This window comes from Pyxicephalus adspersus, chromosome 5 (genome assembly GCF_032062135.1).
Source record: "Pyxicephalus adspersus chromosome 5, UCB_Pads_2.0, whole genome shotgun sequence".
NCBI classification, from domain to species: Eukaryota; Metazoa; Chordata; class Amphibia; order Anura; family Pyxicephalidae; genus Pyxicephalus; species Pyxicephalus adspersus.
The window spans coordinates 88,831,891-88,852,365 of record NC_092862.1 but is presented as its reverse complement, the minus strand read 5'-3'; the positions used below and the strand labels follow the sequence as shown (position 1 = coordinate 88,852,365).

The following is a 20,475-nucleotide window of genomic DNA, read 5'->3' as shown; positions in this document are numbered from 1 at the left end:
TTCCCAGCAAAGGGATGTTATCATTCAGTTACAGAATATATTCAATTATTAGGATGTGTTAAGCACTTATAATAATAAGAAATAAGTTAAATCATGTTTCGTTGGCAACTAGATGGTGCTGTATTGTATTTGACATGCTTTTAAGGCTGCATAAGCAATAATTGGCCAAGTCTAGATATGTGCATGTATATGTATGAACAGTGAAAAAACCAAGAAGGAAGAAATAGGCAATCTTTTCAATTTGAAGAATGTTAAGCAATATGTGAAAAAAACCCTTCTTCCTAAAATTTCCCTTTTAAATGTACACACATATAAATACATACATTCATATATGCATGTATGTACATACACGAGTGCACATGAAGCAAAACAAATAATATACACAAAGAAAAACCCGAATAAGGATCCTTCTCTGTGAAAGTGGCAGGCATTTTCAACTGATAGAACACAGTTCATGCGCACATAGTGGGTCTGCATTGGCGCACAACAATGCACATCAAACACCTGGGGTTTGGCGCACAAAAATGCGCATCACAACATCTGAGTTTTAATATGACAACTGTGCCATTTCTCACAATTGACTTTTACGTTGTACGTAAAATTGTACGTCTGTTGGATCACCCAAGGTTAAAACATCCTGGGAGATTGTAAAGTAAATCACATAAAAAAAAAAAATACAAATTACAAAATTTTCAAAACTATTTTATTCAAAATAAACACATTTTATAAAAAAGGTCACAATAAAATATAGAGACCACACAGACACCACTATATTTGCATGACAAAATAAAAAAACAAAATACAGGAACGCATGTAAACCCACACTTCCATTTAAAGCCAAAATGGTTCAAAAATGGCCCAAGAAATTTTGCATTCAAAAAATTACTTACAAAACCAATATGCAATTTGGACCTATCAAGGGGGGAAACTGGATTAGAAATTATTTATGCAGGACAAACATTTAAAGGTGGTAATAAAGACATATTATTGCAATGAAACAATGGGACAAGTCTCCCTATTCACCTCTAGTGCTCCGTGTTTGGCTGAGCAAAAATGATCCCTGATGATGCTTGAGCTGTCATCAGGGTTTCCCCTGTTCATCCATTCAGCACTAGAGGTGACTGGGAACAAGTCTCCCAAATTCAAGTCTAGTGCTCCGTAATTGGCCGAGCACAGGGGATCCCTAAGATTGGAGAGAGAAAAGAGTAAGTAAGAGAGAGGCAATAAGAGATATCAGAGGTAAGAGAACGATTTGTGGCTGTTGTCCCTTCTTATACATCTCCAGGACCCCTGGCCACATACAGCCACACCCATGCATCCACCTCTTACTCGGGTTTCCTCCCACTTCTGGAAATACACTGCTCACAGGTGCCCGCTGATATTCTCCAGTAGGTGTCACTGTTGCATTGGTGTAAGTTTGCTGACTCAGCTGACCAGCCAGTTCAGGCTCCTTTGGGGGTCATCAGATAGCTGGTATGTTTATACACCAGGCAGGATGATTGGAGAAGTCTTTGAAGTAGATGCTTCCATGCACTAAACCCATACCTCACACCTGGTATGGTGTGATCTTCCTTTTCAAGGAGGGGTTATCCTTCCTTCCAGTTCCTTCCGGATCAAAACCCCAGCTGGAGTATTCCTGCTAGATTTTTCCGCATTGATATTTCAAACGCAACCCCCATTAAGGCTCACCAACAGTCATATTGAACTTATCATTTGAAATGGAATATGCATTAGTGCTGATTTTCTACAATTCATGTTGTGCACTCCAACAATGACTGTTCTGTGACCCTCTCAGTAGCTGGGTATTGAAATGTCACTGCAGCTGCCATACCTTCTTGCAATACGGATAAGTCTTTAGATAACATATTGGCTCTCTCTTGCAGATACCACTTCCACTTCAACAAAGTTCGATTTTGTGTCACACCTGCTCTTGCTCCTAGTCCATTGTTCTTTACTCAACCAACAATGGGTAGACCAGGTTGCACTTGTTGTGCAGTAAGTCTTTCAGTGTGGAGTAGTGCCCAATAGGCTGCAAGCAGTTGTTTTTCCAGTGGTGAGTACTTTGGCTTTGCACCAGTCAACTGTCTTGACCCAAATCCTATTGGTATTCGCTTGTTTTTTTTTTGCCACAAACTTCATGTTATTAATAACTTCTAGTGGATTCCAGTTCAAAAAGATAATTGACATCCACAGGGCCCATTTCTTGATGTTGGGAGATAGCATGTTTTGCTTCTTCAAAAGATTGGTATTATTCTTCTCCCCACTTAAATGATTTCTCCTTTTTTTACAGCATCATGTAAAGGTTTGAGAATTAAATAATTAAAGGTGAAGGATGAATACTCTTTAAAACCCCATCAGACACAAAATAGTTTGTTCCTCTTTCTTTGAAGTAGGTTCTTTGTAATCTTCAATGCTCATGATCACCTTCTCTGGTATTTTCTTCATAGGCCCAAATCATACAATACCCAAAAACTTTACCTCTGGTGAAGGGCCTTGGATTTTGTATTTGTTTACTTTCCACCCTCGGTTCACCAGGTGATCAATAGTCAGTTTCAGAGCTTTAGTAACATCATTTCGTTCTCCTGTATTCATAATATTATCAATATAATGAACAATTTGCACTTTGAAAGTGTTCAACTCAGTCTGTATTTGTTGCAGATCTCTGGCCACAAGGCCATTACATAAAGTTGGTAAATGAATGTATCCTTGGGGGATCACTTGATATGTGTATTGCTTTTCCTACCAGGTAATTGCAAATTGATCTTGTAACTCAGGAGAGATAGGAATTAAGCAGAAAGCATTACCAGCATCTAAAACTGCATGGACAGACCCGGCTTTTATTTTAGAAATGTCTTCAATGATTGTGACAATGTCTGGCATGGCAACAGCTAAAGGAGGGGCATATTTATTTACCCCGGATAATCCACCATCGTTCACCATGTGAAATCTGGGCCAAAACGGGCCACACTGGGCTATTCAAAGGACCTACTGCAGGTTGGGGTACACCTACCCTCAATGATTTCCTGATAGTATTTTCTATCTCTTTGTGTCCCCCCGGAAGCCTCTACTGTTTCTAGTTCACAATAGTGGTGGCTTTTGGAATGTGCAGTGGTGTTCATTTTGTTGACCCTCTCACTATCTGTTTAACTGGTCTAATAGCTTAGGAAGATTGTCCAAATACAAAGGGCCTATATACTGTTTGCACAGTCTTTTCTAACTATGTCTATTTTCAGAATATTCTCAGGGACATTACAAACACAAACAAAAGCTATAAATGGAGGAGCTTTCCCTATAAGCTATAACTTCTGCATTTTAGCTGGTATGTTGGCTCCCCCATTTACCATTTACATAGGTCTTGAGGTGACATCAATATTTCCATGTACTAAAGTAACTTCAGCACCAGAATCAATAAATGCAAGAACTGTTTGTACATTACCACGTGACCAATATATGGTCAATAGTACATAAGGGTGTAAGTCCCCTGTTACTACTACCGCATATGAACAAAGGACCCGTCTGACCATCACATTGTGGGAGAAAGAGCTTGCCATTGTCCCAAATCAGGATACAGTTTTTTCTTTGAAGTGTAAGTCTCAGCCTGCTTTATGGGAGGAGCTCACTGTTTTCTTTTCTCTGTTTTTGCTTTTGGGAATGCTTCTTCCACAAAGCTAACAAAAATGGATTTGTGTTTTTGTCAATTTGATACAAAGGAACACCTGCTTTTAACAATTCAGCAAACTTTTTTTTTCCTTTTATTTTCACCATATCAGAATCATGTTGTTTGGTGTCTTGCCCAGCTCTAACTTGTTTGTTAAATTGCTGATGCTGTGGTACACCTATTTCCTCCAAGTGTCCTAAATACAAAGTAACTTCCAACACAGATACATCTTGCGTACCTGCAAGCATAGTCATGAAAGTCGCTCTCAAGTGTGATTGGGCATTACTGATTATTCTGATACACATTCCTCCAGTAAATGGCACTACATCTGCCCCAGCAAAAGGTGCAGCACTGTATATTGCAGATTGCATGCCCACGTGTCTTATTTGCTGTATGCCCTCCATCACACTTTTCCAGGGGTTTGCTTCTTCCTTTATGTCTCGGGGATCATCCTATTTGACTTGCTAAAGAGAATAACGCTTAGGTGGCTCTCCAGAGGAATAATCAGAAAGCCTCACCATTCCTGCTACACATGGATTAGCACTTATTTTATCATTAATAGTATCAACCCTGGCCAATTCTTGACAGTGTGAAGTCTGGATGTGATTTGGTTTATCTCCCACCACTCTGCATCCTTACAACAGCTATGAAAGGCCTGGGCACCTCGAAGGACAGGTAGGGTTCGGACACTTTGTCTGGAGTTGAGACTATTAGGTGTGAAGGGGTGTTACACTGCATTAAGAAGTGATTGGCAGCTTTATAGCTGACACAATTTTTTTTAATTTCATTACACCCCCTCCCTTCCCAAGGATGAAGAGCATGTGGGCTGTAATTAGCATAGCAGGGCTGTAAAGAGATATCTGCCTGCATGGGTGTCAGAGTTGTTGATTTGGGAAGGAGGAACATGCTGTTGTTTTTATTATTCCTTTTTTTGTATCACAAGTATTATACTTAGCAAACTGGGTACAGAGTGTACTTTCTGTGTAACTTTATGTCTCAATATGTTAAATTTTACATAAATAACCCTAGAAGAAAGTGTTAATATTAAAGAAAGGTCCTAATACATATATACTGTACATGAGAGAATCATATTTGCTAGTTTTTTAAGTGGTGTGGATTAGTGGGTGGGGGAATATCTGCTTCTCTTTAAAATGAGTCACTTTAACACATGAATCCTTGGCAACACAAGTCTAACAGACCATGTGGTATAAAACATCACTCTTCGTGGTTACAATTTTATTTTTTTATCTTTTATAAAAATTATTAAATACATAGATCACTCTAAACCTTCAACTAAACAAAAACATCTTCAGTACAACATTTTCTGGTCAATGACAAAAAAAGAAACAAATATTAAAGTGTTTCTATTATCAACTTTAAAAATGTACATGTATATTATAATTTGTAGCCCCCTGCATTACAAAAGCTGCATCTGTAACTGCTTAAAAGGTGTTAGTTGGAGCTGTGCTTTATTTTTTGTTTACAAAGTCCTCAATTCTGTTTAAACTACATGCCCATCTAAGACTAGCCTGTCAACAGGGAGACAACATTGCTGTGCAGTTTCATCAAAGAAAGAAGTGTTGTTGCATTATTACAAGAAATGTAACAACAAATCTTCTAGCATTATTAACAGTTAATACAATTAGATTACAAAGGAAATTTAGACAAAACCTGTTTTAAAGCTAATGACAGGCAATAGGTTATATGTAATTTTTCATTTTGACATAGTTTCCATTTAACAACTTTATATTATAAATAGACTCTGCAATACAAATTGAATTTCCAGGTATTTCTTTCTACTAGTATTTCAGGGAGTATGGTGATGGTAATTAGAACTTCAGGCAGCCAATACCTAATTAACAAATAAAATATTTGTTTTCACCTTTTTTATCCCTTGTTTCCCCATAGTACTGCTAATCTCCAGTATTGTATACATCCCCATTGTGTCTACATATATATATTTTCTAGTAATAACTGTATGACATGATTATCCCATTTTATTGTATTAAAAGCAGTAACTGTAATTGGTTTACATGTATATTTATAATCATATGTAAGGTTAAATGCTATATAAAATAATAATAATAATAATAATAATGTAATAATATGTAATAAAATATAATATATAATAATATGTTGACCATTAATGACAAATTTGAAACCTTCTGCTACATTTTCTATAGAACCATCTTGATTGTTTATAATACTTTATAATAAAATGAGGGAAACTTTAAATTGGTGATTTGACAATAATTAAGAAATACCTGGCAATAAACAGCATATCATTGCTTTAAAAGTGACCCACACAGTACTAAATCTTTATATATTTATATATATATATATATATATATATATATATATATATATATATATATATAAAATACTTAAATAAGCACCATTGGAAGAATATATAATCAGCAAATGGATGGTTTTAGGTGCCATTACAGTCTTATGCCTCTTTTATTGATATTATTTATTTTACTCATATACGCATATTTATAAAATATATACTGCTGGTACAAATAAGTTTACAGTATGGGAGTACTGAGAGTTCAGTATGGTAATTAAACCATCTACAACACCAAGCAACGTGTTAAAAAACATTAATGGGTTCTGCAGATGAGAGTCCTGTACAAGAATTTGGTCTGCATTACCACAACAGCATTTGGTGGCGAATTATTGTAGGTATTGTAAAATATCTGACATATCAGGTAAACTTCATACCTTTGCCTCCCCATTTATTGGGATCTTCTCTGAGATAGGACAAGATTACCAGTTAGTTTGTTACTCATGTTGATAAAAATAAAAATTACATTGTAAATAAGGGTTTTTGCCAAATTTGGGCAGGCATTAAGTCAGGTAAAATGCTTAGAGAGGACTACTACTTCAAAACAAACAAGCTGTAATTGATCTCAGATGTGAATAAATTGACACTCATATTGAATGGTCTACTCACACCAAAACACCTCAATGTACACACTTTGGCCCTGATTTATCAAGCGAATGCACGTAAGTTCAGAGGGCATAAGCGCGCAGTGGGGTCGAGAATTTGCTAATTAGGGTGAATAATTTTATCCTCATGGGAGGTAAAAAGATGCTAGGAGTGGTAACCCTGAGGTCACACTCGGGGTAGGTAAACCTATGGAAACAATAGTGAATAAAACGCTTACCTGATCCGCCGGCATCCCATGTCGTTATTTAAAAAAAAAAACATTATTTTTAATTTATTATTTTGACATGATTTTGTGTTTCAAATTTTATTATACTCAAACTAATATATTATACTGTAAAAAAAAAATTTTCATGAAAAACAATGTACTGCTTTAAGACATATAAATCCGGACAAAAATGAACCGCCCAGGAGGTTAAGCTGTACGATTGAGGTGGGTCTGTTGAGCTCAGTCAATGGTACTGTCATAGCAATCAATTAGCGCTCACCTGGTCCCTGTTCTGTGTGCACCTACAGGCCATTACAGGTCAATTTGAATCTTTAGTGCTTGATCTTTTTTTTGCTAAGTGCTAAAGTTTTATGTTACATTATACTAATTCAGAAAATTGGTTCATTTATAGTTTGATTTGCTGCAGTTGTTTTGATACTTTTTTGTTTGATTGCAACAGTGCAAACTAATTCATATCAAGATGTATATATAATAGTTAGCACTTTATAATATGTCATCTCACAATAGTATGAATGTTAAAGAAAAAAAATGTTCCTAAGCATTTTGGATTTGATTCAAATTTCATTATAGTTTGGCTTTTGAGAAATCAAATATTCAAAAAAAAGATGTTATAATACATGTACTAACGAACATTTAGTGATTTAACTTGTGTGTGTATGTCAAAATAGATTTAAATGTATGTAAATGCATATAGATTTTCATTATTATTATTTTAACTGGACAGGTTTGTTGGTTGGGGGGGGGGGGGGATTAATCAAATAAGTTTGCTTGTATGGTATGCATTGATGTGAATTTTTGTAATCTTCATTATTGTTAGCTTCATCTGTTGCATCTATTGGTTAGCAATTCTTCAACCTGTTTTCTTATAATGGATATGTAATCATTGTTATTGAAGGTCATCATCTTATCCATGAATAATTAGTACAAATGAATGCATGGTTTCCACTACAAACTGGTACTTGGCCCCCTCATTGCTTTTGTTTTATTCCCAAAAGCATATTGTCACATATCGGTATTTGAATGTATTATGTAAGTTTTCCTTTTATGAATAAATTGTCACAGTCCTGGCGGATCTGATTGGGCGACGATCGTTCGTAAAATATATTGTGTGTACGGTTGTTAAGTGATCATGGATTGTTCTGTGATACACTTTCTCCTGTACATGTCACTTCCTGCATCGTTCAAATGATCGTTCAGAAACGATTGCATCTAGTGTGTACATTATTGGTGGATTAGATTTGAATGATAGTATCGCTACAGCATGTACAGAATTATGCACAATACGATCGTTCAAAATAATCTGGAATAATCGTTGATTGTTCGTTTTCAAACAATAATTATTGCACGTGTATACCTAGCCTAACACATCTGATGGTGATGGAAGGAGGTCAAGGTTAACAAGCACAACACCAAACCACTTTGATTGGAAGCTCACAAGCAGGGTCAAGCAATCTTAGAAATGAACAGATGGTCTTTAGATGCTCAACTTAATGTCAAGGATAACAGGGAGGGGAGGGAAACAGAATGGTAAATACAAGAGACTAGGCCTCCAATGGCTAGGGAAAAGGGAATGGTCACCCCTTACAGATACCCTAACCTAGCCCTAATTCCTGACAGTATGAATATCCCCTGAAGGTGGGAATACTCATACACTGGAACCTAGGCCCTAGTAGTCCTGCATAGCCCTAGGAGTAGTGACTAGGCTTGGGACCACTGGTTCCTTCCCTGATCAAAGAACCAGTGTTTCCCTGAGGCCTAATAACAACCAAAGAACAACAAAACACCAAAAGTAGTTCAACTTATCTTAATAGCAAATAGAGAAGCAGGAACTCTGGAGAGGACAACACACAAGCTCTTCACATACCAGAAGTGAATATCAACCGCATAACATGAAGTGTGAGGCCAGACTAAATTGAGGAGCAGTAAGGACCATCAGCTGCAGCTGATACCAGGGGTGTGGTCATTACAAACAGCAACACAGAAACAAGTAAAAACAAAGAGACAGTTAGATAACCTCACCTGCAGCTTGTCTCAAAGATCTTCTAACTTCAGTCAGGGAAGGGACCGTGACACTTAATTTTTCTCAATAAATACTGGATTGTATGCATTATTTAGGTGTTTACATAATTCAACTAATACTAGTATATAAAACTTCCAGGGAAAAATACACAGAACAGAAATGGGAATGTTTCAAGTCTGTTCTACAAAAGCACACTGAAAAATATATTCCAATGGGTATTAAGTTTAAGAGGCTAAAATTTAAAACCTATGTGTCTCACAGCTGATGTTAAAAAAATGACATAAGGAACAAGAAAAGGGCATTCTAAAAGTATAAAAAGCAAGGATCAACTTCATCGTTTGAAAACTATAAAGGATACAAAAAAAGATGTAAAAAAGAAGAAGAAATGTGCAAAACTTCAAAATAAAAGACATATTTCAAAGCAAAGTAAGGCAAACCCCCAAAATTTTCTAAATATATTAATAGCAAAAAGATCAGATCTGACCATGTAGCCCCCTTAAAGGATGTCTCTGGGTTGATAACTAGGGATAAAGAAAAGACGGATTTACTAAACACTTCTTTTAGCCCTGTGTACACAAAGGAAAGTGTCCAAGTCCAAATTCATAATAACAATGTCACTGCCTTAAATGAGTCACAATGGCTCAAAATTGATATCATTGGCAAACAGTTGGGCAAATTAAGGTTGACAACGTGTCCTCAAAGAGCTGAGCTTGGTTATTTCAAAGCCATTATTTCTAATTTTTAAAGACTCTTTACTCACTGGCATGGTCCTGATGGATTGGCTTAAGGCCAATGTGGTTCCAATCTTCAAAAAGGGAGCAAAATCATTACCAGGTAACTACAGACCAGTTCGTTTAATGTCCATAGTTGGAAAGGTCCCAGAGAGTTTGATAAAGAACCACATAGAGGAGTTTCTGCTACAAAATTATAATATAAGTGATAGTCAGCATGGCTTCAAAAAGGACCAATGTTGTCAAACAAATGAAGTAATTAAACTGGTAGACAGTGGAATACAGTTGATATAGTGTACTTGGACTTTGCTAAAGCATTTGACACCGTACCCCACAGACGGTTAACATGCAAGTTAGGGTCAATAGGTTTAGAATAGTCAATCTGTAAACGGATTGAGAACTGGCTTAAAGAGAGAGAGAGGGAGAGAGAGAGAGAGAGAGAGAGAGAGAGGTAATTAATTTACCTCTCCAGAGAGTTTTAATTAATGATTCCTACTCCGAATGGTCTTAGGTTATTAGTGGTGTACCCCCGAGGTCAGTGTTGAGACCTTTACTGTTTAACATCTTTTTAAATGATATAGCGTTTGGGATTAAAAGTACAATTTCTGTGTTAGCAGATGATACCAAACTATGTAATGGAATTATGTCCATGACAGGATGTCTATAATCTACAAGCAGACCTGAATGTACTGTTTAATTGGGCAGCCAAGTGGCAAATGACATTTAATATAAATAAATGTAAAGTTATGCACTTGGGGGTCAACAACATGCATGCTTCATACTGTCTTGGGGGAATACATTTGGGGTAGTCAGAAATGGAAAAGGATCTGGGGGTTATGGTAGATCATAGACTTAATAACAGCATGCAATGCTAAGCTGCAATATCTAAAGCTAGTAAAGTACTTTCTTGTATTAAAAGAGGAATAGACTGCAGAGATGAGGACATAATCTTGCCCCTGTACAAAGCATTGGTCAGACCACATCTAGAATATGCAGTCCAGTTTTGGGCACCAGTTCACAAAAAGAACATTGTGGAATTGGAGAGAGTGCAGAGAAGGGCAACTAAACTAATAAAATGAATAGAGGAGCTAAGCTATGAGAAGAGATTAGCTGAACTGAACCTATTATCCCTTGAGAAGAAACGTATAGGACAAAGGACAAGAGGGCACTATTTGCGTCTGGAGGAAAAGAAGTTTAATCTCTGGATAAGGAAGGGATTCTTCACTGTAAGGTCTGTGAAAATGTGGAATCGGCTACCTCAGCAAGTAGTTTCAGCAACTATTATAGATTGCTTTAGCAAAAGCTGGATGCTTTTCTAGAAGCACAGAATATAACTGGGTATTAAGGATTTAAAGTAAGGATAACAAGACTGTCGATCCAGGGAACATCCGATTGCCTTATGGAATCAGGAAATAATTTTTTTCCCCTGTTAAAGCAAATTGTACCAGGGTTTTTTTGCCTTATTCTGGACCAACTAGGTCTCATAGAGTTTTATATCTGGGATATGTTTATTTCCCTAGTGGTTGAACTTGATGGACTTACTATGTAACTATGTAACTTTGTGCAAAAGATATTTTCTTGCTTTTACAGCCTTTTCAGGGTATTTATGCAGGTTTGAATGCCATTTTAGATATTCTATATATATATTGATTTACTCACATCACCTTAGTAGTGGAAGCACATAAAGGTGGATTCCTCCTTTATCCAGAAGCAGTATCATCCACGAATGTATAGTAGTCTGTGATGCAACATTCCAGAGGCTTACCAGAGGTTCCCAGCAAAGGGATGTTATTATCCATTTACAGAATAGATTCAATTATTAGAATGTTTTAGGCACTGACTTTGAGACTTAGAAAGGAAAGGGGCTGTTTTAACCGTGTCAACCCCAACTTGGGGCACAACCCTGGTACTGGCCATGGTGGGAACTCTCTCTTTTTCTCTCTCCAGGGTCTCAACAGGTTAATATGATAAAGCTGATGAGGTTTCCGTTTTCCTGGTTGGTGTATCTTTTAGTTTACTTAGCTAACTTTTTCCACCACCTCAAAAGGCCCCTGCCACCTGGCCAGGAATTTACTTTCCACAGTGGATATCAACACAGATACCCGGGCCCCCACCTGGAATTGTCTTAGTCTGGCCCCTGTATTGTACATTCGGCTTTGGGTCTCTTGGGCACTCAGGAGCTGTTCCTTGTCCAAGGGCATGACCGTGGCAATTTATTCTTGTAACTGGGAAACAAACTCTATTACATTCTGATGGGGACTGGTCTCGGTCTCCCATGTTTCCTTTATAAGATCAAGTAATTCCCTAGGCCGCCGCCCGTTTACTAATTCAAATGGGGAAAATCCTGTGGAAGCCTGGGGAACTTCTCTAAGAGGTCTTCCGGCAGTAGGCAGTCCCAATTTTCCCCATCTTTTTGTACCACCTTTTTCAACATTAATTTTAGTGTTTTATTGACCTCTCTACCAGGCCATCTGTCTGCGGGTGGTAGACAGAGGTTTGCAACTGTTTAATGGTAAATAGCTTGCATACATCCGCCATTACTTTAGACATACAGGGAGTACCCTGATCTGTGAGGATTTTCCAGGGGAAACCTGTCCGGGTGAACATGTTGAACAATTCCAAAGCGATGGCCTTGGACAAGGTCTTTCCTAAAGGATAGCGAGTTGCATAATCTAGAATCACTAGGATGTATTTTGATGCCCCCTAGCTGAATTTACCAGGGGCCCCACAATATCCATAGCTATTTGCTCAAAATGAATTTTAATATAGGTAATGGCACCAAGTGGTTACAGAAATGTGCCATTGGTGCTGTTAGCTGGCACGTTGGGCAGGAAGCACAAAATCGTTTAACCTTTTCCTTAATTCTCGGACAGAAGTAACGGTCAGTGATATGAGCTTCCGTTTTTTCAACCCAGGTGACCCCCTAATACCTCATTTTTCGCCATTTCAAGTTTCATCCTCATATACTGCTGGGATACAAGCAATTGTTCAACCCTCTGCTCGCAGGTTCTGGTAACCCGGTACAATAAATCTCTGTTAATCGTAAAGTGTGGAAAACTTTCCTCAGCCTTGGGTTCTTGAGGTACTCCGTCTATCGTAATCTGGTCCATTCTGACATTCACCAAAGTAGGGTCCCTCAACTGGGAAGTACAAAATTCCCCCTTATTTACTTTTAAACTGTGATCGATGAGGCTAGATGAAGGTTCCCCCCCATCATCTCTCGCTTTAACCTGGAAGGGGAACACTTTCCCCCCTCAGAGGACTGGCCAGGCTCGGGATCAGTTTTAACCCCCAACTTTTCTTTTACCGAAATTTCTCCATCAACATTTTCCCTGTTTCCCACCTGGTGGAGCTGTACCGGAATCTTTCCCTGCCCAGTCATAGGGAGAGCATTCTCTACCCACTAATAAGGTATTTTTTTCTGTTCCTGCTGCCACAAGTTTCAAAACGAAGTATTTCCCAATAGTAACAAAGTAGTCCCAATATCACCTCATATATCAGGTTTCTCACCACCCCTTCAAGGTGAGTTACCATGCCCCAGCTCATGTTGATCTGGACCAGCATGGTCGGGTATGTCTTAGTATCACCATGTATACACATTACATGGAGGGGTTTTCCCCCAGATGTAACCTCCTCAACCACTTTAGCATGTACCAGAGTCAATATGCTACCTGAGTCCAACAGAGCTTTGGCCGGGACCTGGTTCACCTGCACTCTACATTCGAAACTGTCCGGGCCTGTCTCGGGACTATTAGTACATACTTCTTGAGTGCAGAAGGACCTCCTCCGTGATCCTCCACACTGCATAAGTTCCTCCTGCAGAGGACATTGGGCCCTAATGTGGCCGTAGGCCAAACACCGGCAGCACTGTACATGGTCTCCTCTCTGAGGTATGACATCTTGAGGCTGGAACTCCTGTTGGAAAGACGGTGAATCTTTGGGTGTAGTCATGCAGGTTCTGGGTTTCCTCCGCACAGCATTATCTCCTGATGAGGGAGGCCTGGTTCTCCTGGTGGAGGTGGCATTTTGGGGACGGTTTGATGACAACAACTCCACGACGGTGTATCACTCCACATATTGCACCAGCAGGTCTGCTGTTTTGGGGTCCGCATGACTTACCCACCTCTGCAACTCAGGGACGCAGGGGCCACCCAAACTGGTTAAACACAAAGCGTTCCACTATCTGGGGGTCTCAGGCTGCAGCCACTTGGTAGCCAACTGTATGAGATCATGCATCTGGGACCGGGGGGATAGATTGATGCAGTATCCCCACCTAAACACCCACTGCGTCCTGACTGTGGTAGTAACTCCCAGACAGGCAAGGATCTCTGCTTTGAGATGGTCATAATTTGAGGAGTCTTTGGCTCCCCAGCCAGGAAGGAGGCAATGAGGCCAGCCCATTTATCTCTGGGCCACCTTTCGCTTTCAGCAGTCCTCTCAAACCTTAATAGAAAGCCTTCAACATTATCTGTGGGTGTCAACTTTTGATGAAAATGGCTGGCTTCTTGCCCCTCTGTTAGCAGCTGCACAGTCTCAGCCAACATCCTTGATTGTGCCGCTGTGGAATCACGTAAGGCCGCAGCTTGGGCTGCTGTTGCTTCCCTAAGCGCTACCATCTGCGCCTCTGTTACTTTCTGCTGGCTGGCCACGCTTCTCTGTAGCTGCACAGTGGCTAGTGCCTGTTGTCGCAGCAGCTCCTCCATAAAAACATTTTTGGGAGCCTAGCCCTTTAAATGTCACTTTAAATGTCACTTTTCATTCATTTTTCATGAAAACTGTTTTCGCAGTGCTGCTGCCAGCTTCCTAGCACCAGTTGTAAAGTCTGGGGATTAGCTCAGACTGCAGCCAGCACACTTTTCCAGGGTGTAACAAACGCATGTCTTTATTTGGATTACTAAACAGCTTCTTTTCAGCAACTCAGGGGTATAAACAAAACAGAAAATGGCTTAGTTCAGCCTAGTTGTGTAATTGTCCATCAGAACGTCCCCACTATAAGGATGAGTCCATTACAAGTCTCTTGTGCAGGTCCAATCCCCAGCCTGGGGTTTCCACATAAATCATAAACGAAATCAAGTCAGCATCAACAGCTTCCCATGTAACAGAAACACCACTTCTTAGCTTGATTTCCCCCACAAACTTGTTTGCAGGGTACTTCCTCTCTCACTTGCAGATCTGAGCCCTTATGGGATTCCCACCTTCCTGCTGGGCGGGTGCAACTCCTGGTGTGTACCCGGATGGACTGAAGAGGCCCATCTAATCCTTCTCCTTCAGTCCAGAGTCTGGGTCCCTTGACAACTAGTGTAATACAGCAACATAGTTGCCTAACTGAAAAATAATCCCTGACTCCATTCCCAAGACACCAGTCCATATGTAGGGGAAATGTACCTTCCATCCTGTATAATATATATGTATATTCAGTATATATATGTATAGAAGCATACAAAAACGTGGGTGGATGATCTAGTCCCCTGGCAAAAGGGAGATCTCGCCTACCAGAGTACTCAGGGATTTATCACCAGGCGGATCCTCGGGTCAGGCATCGTAAGCAGCTGAAATCAGTTAACTCTTTCAGAACCCGAAAATATTAGGTCATTTAAAATATGCTTATTTCTAAGCTATTAGATGTTTTAGTATAGTTTGAAACATTTGAACACATCATACATTTTTATTTAGGGCTAACTGGAAGATGTGTGCAATTTGAAAGAAGGATTTATTAGGAAAAGAATTAGGAAAAAAATATCTTTTAATGCAAGCTCGCTATGATCAAGCTGCCAGAGATGCGCGCCTCCAAGCGCCAGATCATTTCAGTTCATAAATGGTTGGAGAATAATCCAGCATATTCTCAGCGGCTGAAAATCTGTTAATAAATAGGTTAGAGGGGTCAGATGTGGGATCGCGAATATGCGCCCACGAGCGAACTACCGATTTTGGTTGAAAAATCAGGGTTTTTAGTTGAGTAGGTGTATGGGGACACTTGTGAGATATTAACTTGTTTTCTGAACAAGTTACTGTGACACAAGACATAATATTTAGGAAAAAAAAAGAAATCATGAAAGATATTAGAGTGTACATAGGTATTCACCCCAACATCCATACTTTGTAGAACTCTCTGTTGCCACAATTACAGCTTAAAATCTCTATTAGCTTAACACATACAGTGCTCAACCCAGAATTTTTTTTAAGTCGGGTGGGAAGAAATTGTAGGTGGGTGGCAGCCCCTGTATTGTGACCAAACTCTCTAGTAACCACCCAAAAACAGCCGGGTGGGTGTTGAAAAGTGCCGGGTGGTGGGCCCAGCTAAAAGGGCCCGGGGAGAACCCTGACATATAACCACTAAAATTTTCTCCCATTCCTCAAGGCAAAAACTGTTCCAGGTCATTTTTGTAGTACAGCAAATCTTTAGGATTTCAATCTTCAGATTTAAATGATCCTCTGGTCAAATACTCCCATCTTTCCAGTTCCTACAGTGTTACCTTGGTGACTTTGCTGCATCCCTGATTAACCTCCCTAGCGGTAACCCCGAGTGTGACTCGGGGTAGAAAAAAGTTGCTACAAGTGGTAACCCGGAGTCACTCTCGGGGTTGGAACACCTAGGGAAGGTTAGTAAATAGAGCGCTTACCTGATCTGCCGGGGTCCCACGCCGTCCAGCGCCGCAATCTCCGTCTTCTTTCATCTTTCTTCTTCCTGCTTCTGCATCTGATGAGTCGCCGGGGGAGTTCCCGGTGACGTCGGTGCGTGTGTACGTCCCGGCCGGGCAGGGCAGGAAATTCAAAATTCATTTGTATTGCATTCAATACAAAATAACTGTATTGAATGCAATACATTGGATTTTTATGTGTAAAAGCAGTACATTGTTTTCAAGAACATTTATTTTATAGTATATATAATAGTATGAGTATAATATGTATTTTTTTGTTTTTAAATTCAATTTTTTTTAATTAAATTATTATTTTTTTAAATATATACATTTTTTAATTTATTCAATTTATTGTTTTTAAATGATTTTGTGTTTCAAACTTTATTATACTTATACTATTATATTATACTGTAAAATATATTTTAATGAAAAACAATGTACCGCTTTTAGACATATAAAACCGGAAAGAAATGAACCGCTAGGGAGGTTAATATCCTGGTTGCCCAGTATGTGAGTTTTTGGTGGGCATCCTTTTCTTTTTAGGTTTGTAGTTGTACCATATTCTTTCCATTTTATTATAATGGAATTAATGGTGCTTTGTGGGATATTCAAATATTGAGATTTATTAAAACAAAGCTCTAAATCTAATGTTTTTCATGACTCTCGCTTTTTTGTATGCCCCTAATCTTTGCTAAATTTGTTGGTAATGCTTGTGTTAATACAGACTTCAAAAAAGCAGTTAGGAAGCCTTTAAACTGTAACTTTAGACAAAATGAAAAGCAAAAAGGCATATCTTTATTTTGTGCAGCTTATTGGGTAATTGTGGTTACTTAACTTTACTTAAGTACAACAAGCCCCTTTTTTCATCTCCATTACAAAGAAATGTTTCATTGCACACAAAAGATAGCTGGTAAACATGAGAACATTTGAGATATCATTTTGGAACTTTACAAGGACATTAGAATTCTACCAAGATCAAAATAAATTGTATGCACCTGCAGAAAAAGTACATTGTCTAATTACCAAAACTAACACAGCTATTACATTTTCAGGCAGGTAAGCTACAATATAATATAGTTTTTGTTCTTTTGCTTTTTCAGATATCCATTACCAGTTTTTGTTTTTAGTCCTAATACCTAGTTTACTCAAGCTTCTAATGACATTGGGTAAGTGTAGTAAATCGTTAGGGGGTGGCTGCTGGAGAACAACAGAGGTAAAAATATGGTATATGCACTGACATGAAAAATCATTTTTAATTAAGATATACCCACACTCACTCTTTCCATAGGAATTTGTTTGACATATTTTTACTTTAGTTAGGTAATAGATACATGCAAATCATTCCTGTAATACTGATAAAGTTAATCATTCTGCATCTATGAATATTTATAAAATTATTTTTATAGTTTCAAACTATAGAAAACAGATGTGGAAGAATTTTGCCTCCCAATTTTTTTTACAGGGACCTGAAAAGAAATTGGAGGAAATTTGCCATTAGATAACTTTTTTTATAAAGCAAATTCATCACACTATGAATCAAAATATATATAATTCTCATCAGTCTGGTGACTTTTTTTACTCTGTAGTCAGAGGATCTTCAGCCACCAACACACCTCTAACAATGTTATTTGTCCTCCTCTGCCACAATTTTAACACTGTGTCCTTGCAGAAGTATAGTGCTGTTCCGTGCACAATCAGCAATTCTAGTCTGCTGGTGACTTAGGGTGTAGACAGTGACTCTATAAGCTCGTTCTTTTTGCTAGGACTAAAAGTCTATGTAGGTTTTGTAGGTTTCATACTATTTACTTATTCCATTATGGTACTGCCATCCCTTGACCTCCTGGTATACACTTTCTAGCAATTACTTTTTCCTTACAGAATGATGTTTTGTAGCTCTAGGTTCCAGGTTACCTAGTTATCCCTTTTCAGCAGGGATGTTTTTAAACTTTTTGCTTACCAGGGCACACATTGATTCATGTCATAGACATTTACAGACAGCAGCAGCTTTTTTTCTTTGTAAAATTACATAAAAGTACAGATAGTTGACAAGCCAGGCCCCTATTATTCTTTTTAGCAAAAATGCCACCAGAGGCAAAATCCTTACTCCATCTCATGGTCTAATCATCTCTGTCCGGGACATAGCTGGAGGCCTTACTAGCATGGGCTACCCCAACTGTGCTACAGCCAATATAGCTCGCGAAATCAGATAACCTCTTCATTAGATAGACTTATAAAAAATATCATCCTACAAGGCTAGTACACCAGGGTCACATAGTTAGGAATGGTAGTACACTGTCCCATCTTTTAATAAATTAATATCTTGTTTAAATTTTAGCTTACTAATTTTTTGAGTAAAATAATTCAGAAGTGTTGAATATGTCACTTCATTATTATTCAAATTAAGCTATAAGTAGCATGTCAATTATGCACCAAAGGTCACTTTTTTATTATCTGCCATCCTAAATCTACCCTCTCTATATACATTGAATTTTCTGAAACTAAAAAGTTCACTCATCTGTAATTCAGGTAAGTGTAAAATCATGGAGGGAGAGTACTTTTTCATCATCTGATCATGATATGTTAATAAATATTTATTTATTTTATTGTTTTATTCAGGTTTTGCAGTCTCTAATCTGCAGTGCAAAAGTGTCTATCTTGGCTAAATTACTTGATTCATTTGTTTATTTTTGCTTTTTTTAGATAATAAATTTGTCATTGTGCTTCTGTACATCTTCTAGCGTTGTCTTATTAAATTGTACAAACATGTTGGCTATATTGTGTTGCCAAAGATTCAAACACTGTTTTAATCTCCCTATTTGATTTTTTACAGTTTCCAGATGTCATAATCAACTAAGCAGGTAAACTATTGCCACTGCTGTTGCAAAAAAATATTTTGAGCTTACTGTAATTCCAAAGGATATGTAGCTATGTAATTAAACAAAAATATTCAGATTTCCACTTTCAGCAGGGATTTTATTCCAGTATTAGTCAAACACATTTCTTTTTTACAAGATTAGAGTGCTGCAGTTTTCCCTGCCACACAACCTACCCACATAAATGATTTGCATAAATCCATTTAATGCTATTTAGCTTCTGACCCCATTGTTACTATAAATACTTTGGATAGATCTGTGGCTTAGTGAGGTAACCTAATTCTCTCCTTGTCTCTTCTATTTTTGAGACTCTTAAAAAGACATGCATGTAAGCATTAAATATACCTGGAACTAAGCTTGTATACACACATATATAGACAAACAGTGATATCTTTCAACATTAATTTAATAAGTATATATTAAAATGAAATTGTTGACTACAAAACCCTCCAAGAATCTTACAAATAAAATAAAATTGCATAAAGCATTCTAGTATTATTTTTTTCTAAATGTGTATCTAGCTGTAAAGTATAAGTTAAATCATACAAAACGAAAAAAAATTGAAATTTGTCTTTAAAATTAACATTTACCGTTACGCAATCATGAGTTGAACTATTTATTTATTTTTGGTTTTATTTAATGCTGGTGTTACACAGTACATAGTCTAGTTCTGATGATTATAAAATGCACTGGACCTGATACTTTCTCATTGGTGGGTCATGCCAAAAAAGATTGGCACAATTTTTACCTAAAAATATTTCGGTTTTTAGTACTTTGTTACTTGCCAGTACTCCACCAATAATATATACACTGTATATATATATATATATATATATATATATATATATATTGCATAACATGTATTTATAAAATATATATATTACATATATGTTGAATATAAATAGATATATAGTATTACACAAACATTTTCACAATTTTAATATATATTTATAGTTATTATCTGCATATTTTCTCTAAATTTTAGATTCTAGAATATTTATTTAGAGAAAAGGGAATTACAAAGACAATAGCAATAAAAGCAACATTGAAAAGAAAAAGGGAATAATATGATATATTAAGTAAACATGGAGCCATGACTGATCTTAAACATACAACGCATACAGAAGTGAAATGGAGACCCACCTAAACAAGAGATACTTAATGCCAAGCAACCCAATAAAAATTTGATGTCGCTGTCAGCCATCTTAACTTGAGATGTCACTGAATTTAAATTCCCTTATCCAAAATCAAGAAGTTACAAAATCAATACAATGGGCCTGATTTATTAACCACCTAAGCGTTACACTGAGGTCTAGATTTCTGTACCAAAAGTGATCCACTGTTTTTCATGAAATTTTTTTTTAAATTGTAGACCT

The 20,475-nt window shown here is 37.6% G+C and overlaps 1 long non-coding RNA gene across 1 annotated transcript in view; it reads left to right on the top strand.

Moving 5' to 3' along the window:
- LOC140331237 (uncharacterized) overlaps window positions 1-20,475 on the top strand; it is a 166,541-nt gene that overhangs the window by 49,102 nt on the left and 96,964 nt on the right. The window contains exon 3 of the long non-coding RNA XR_011920901.1: window positions 19,057-19,084. This is a non-coding gene — a long non-coding RNA (uncharacterized lncRNA). The remainder of the gene's footprint in view (window positions 1-19,056; window positions 19,085-20,475) is intronic.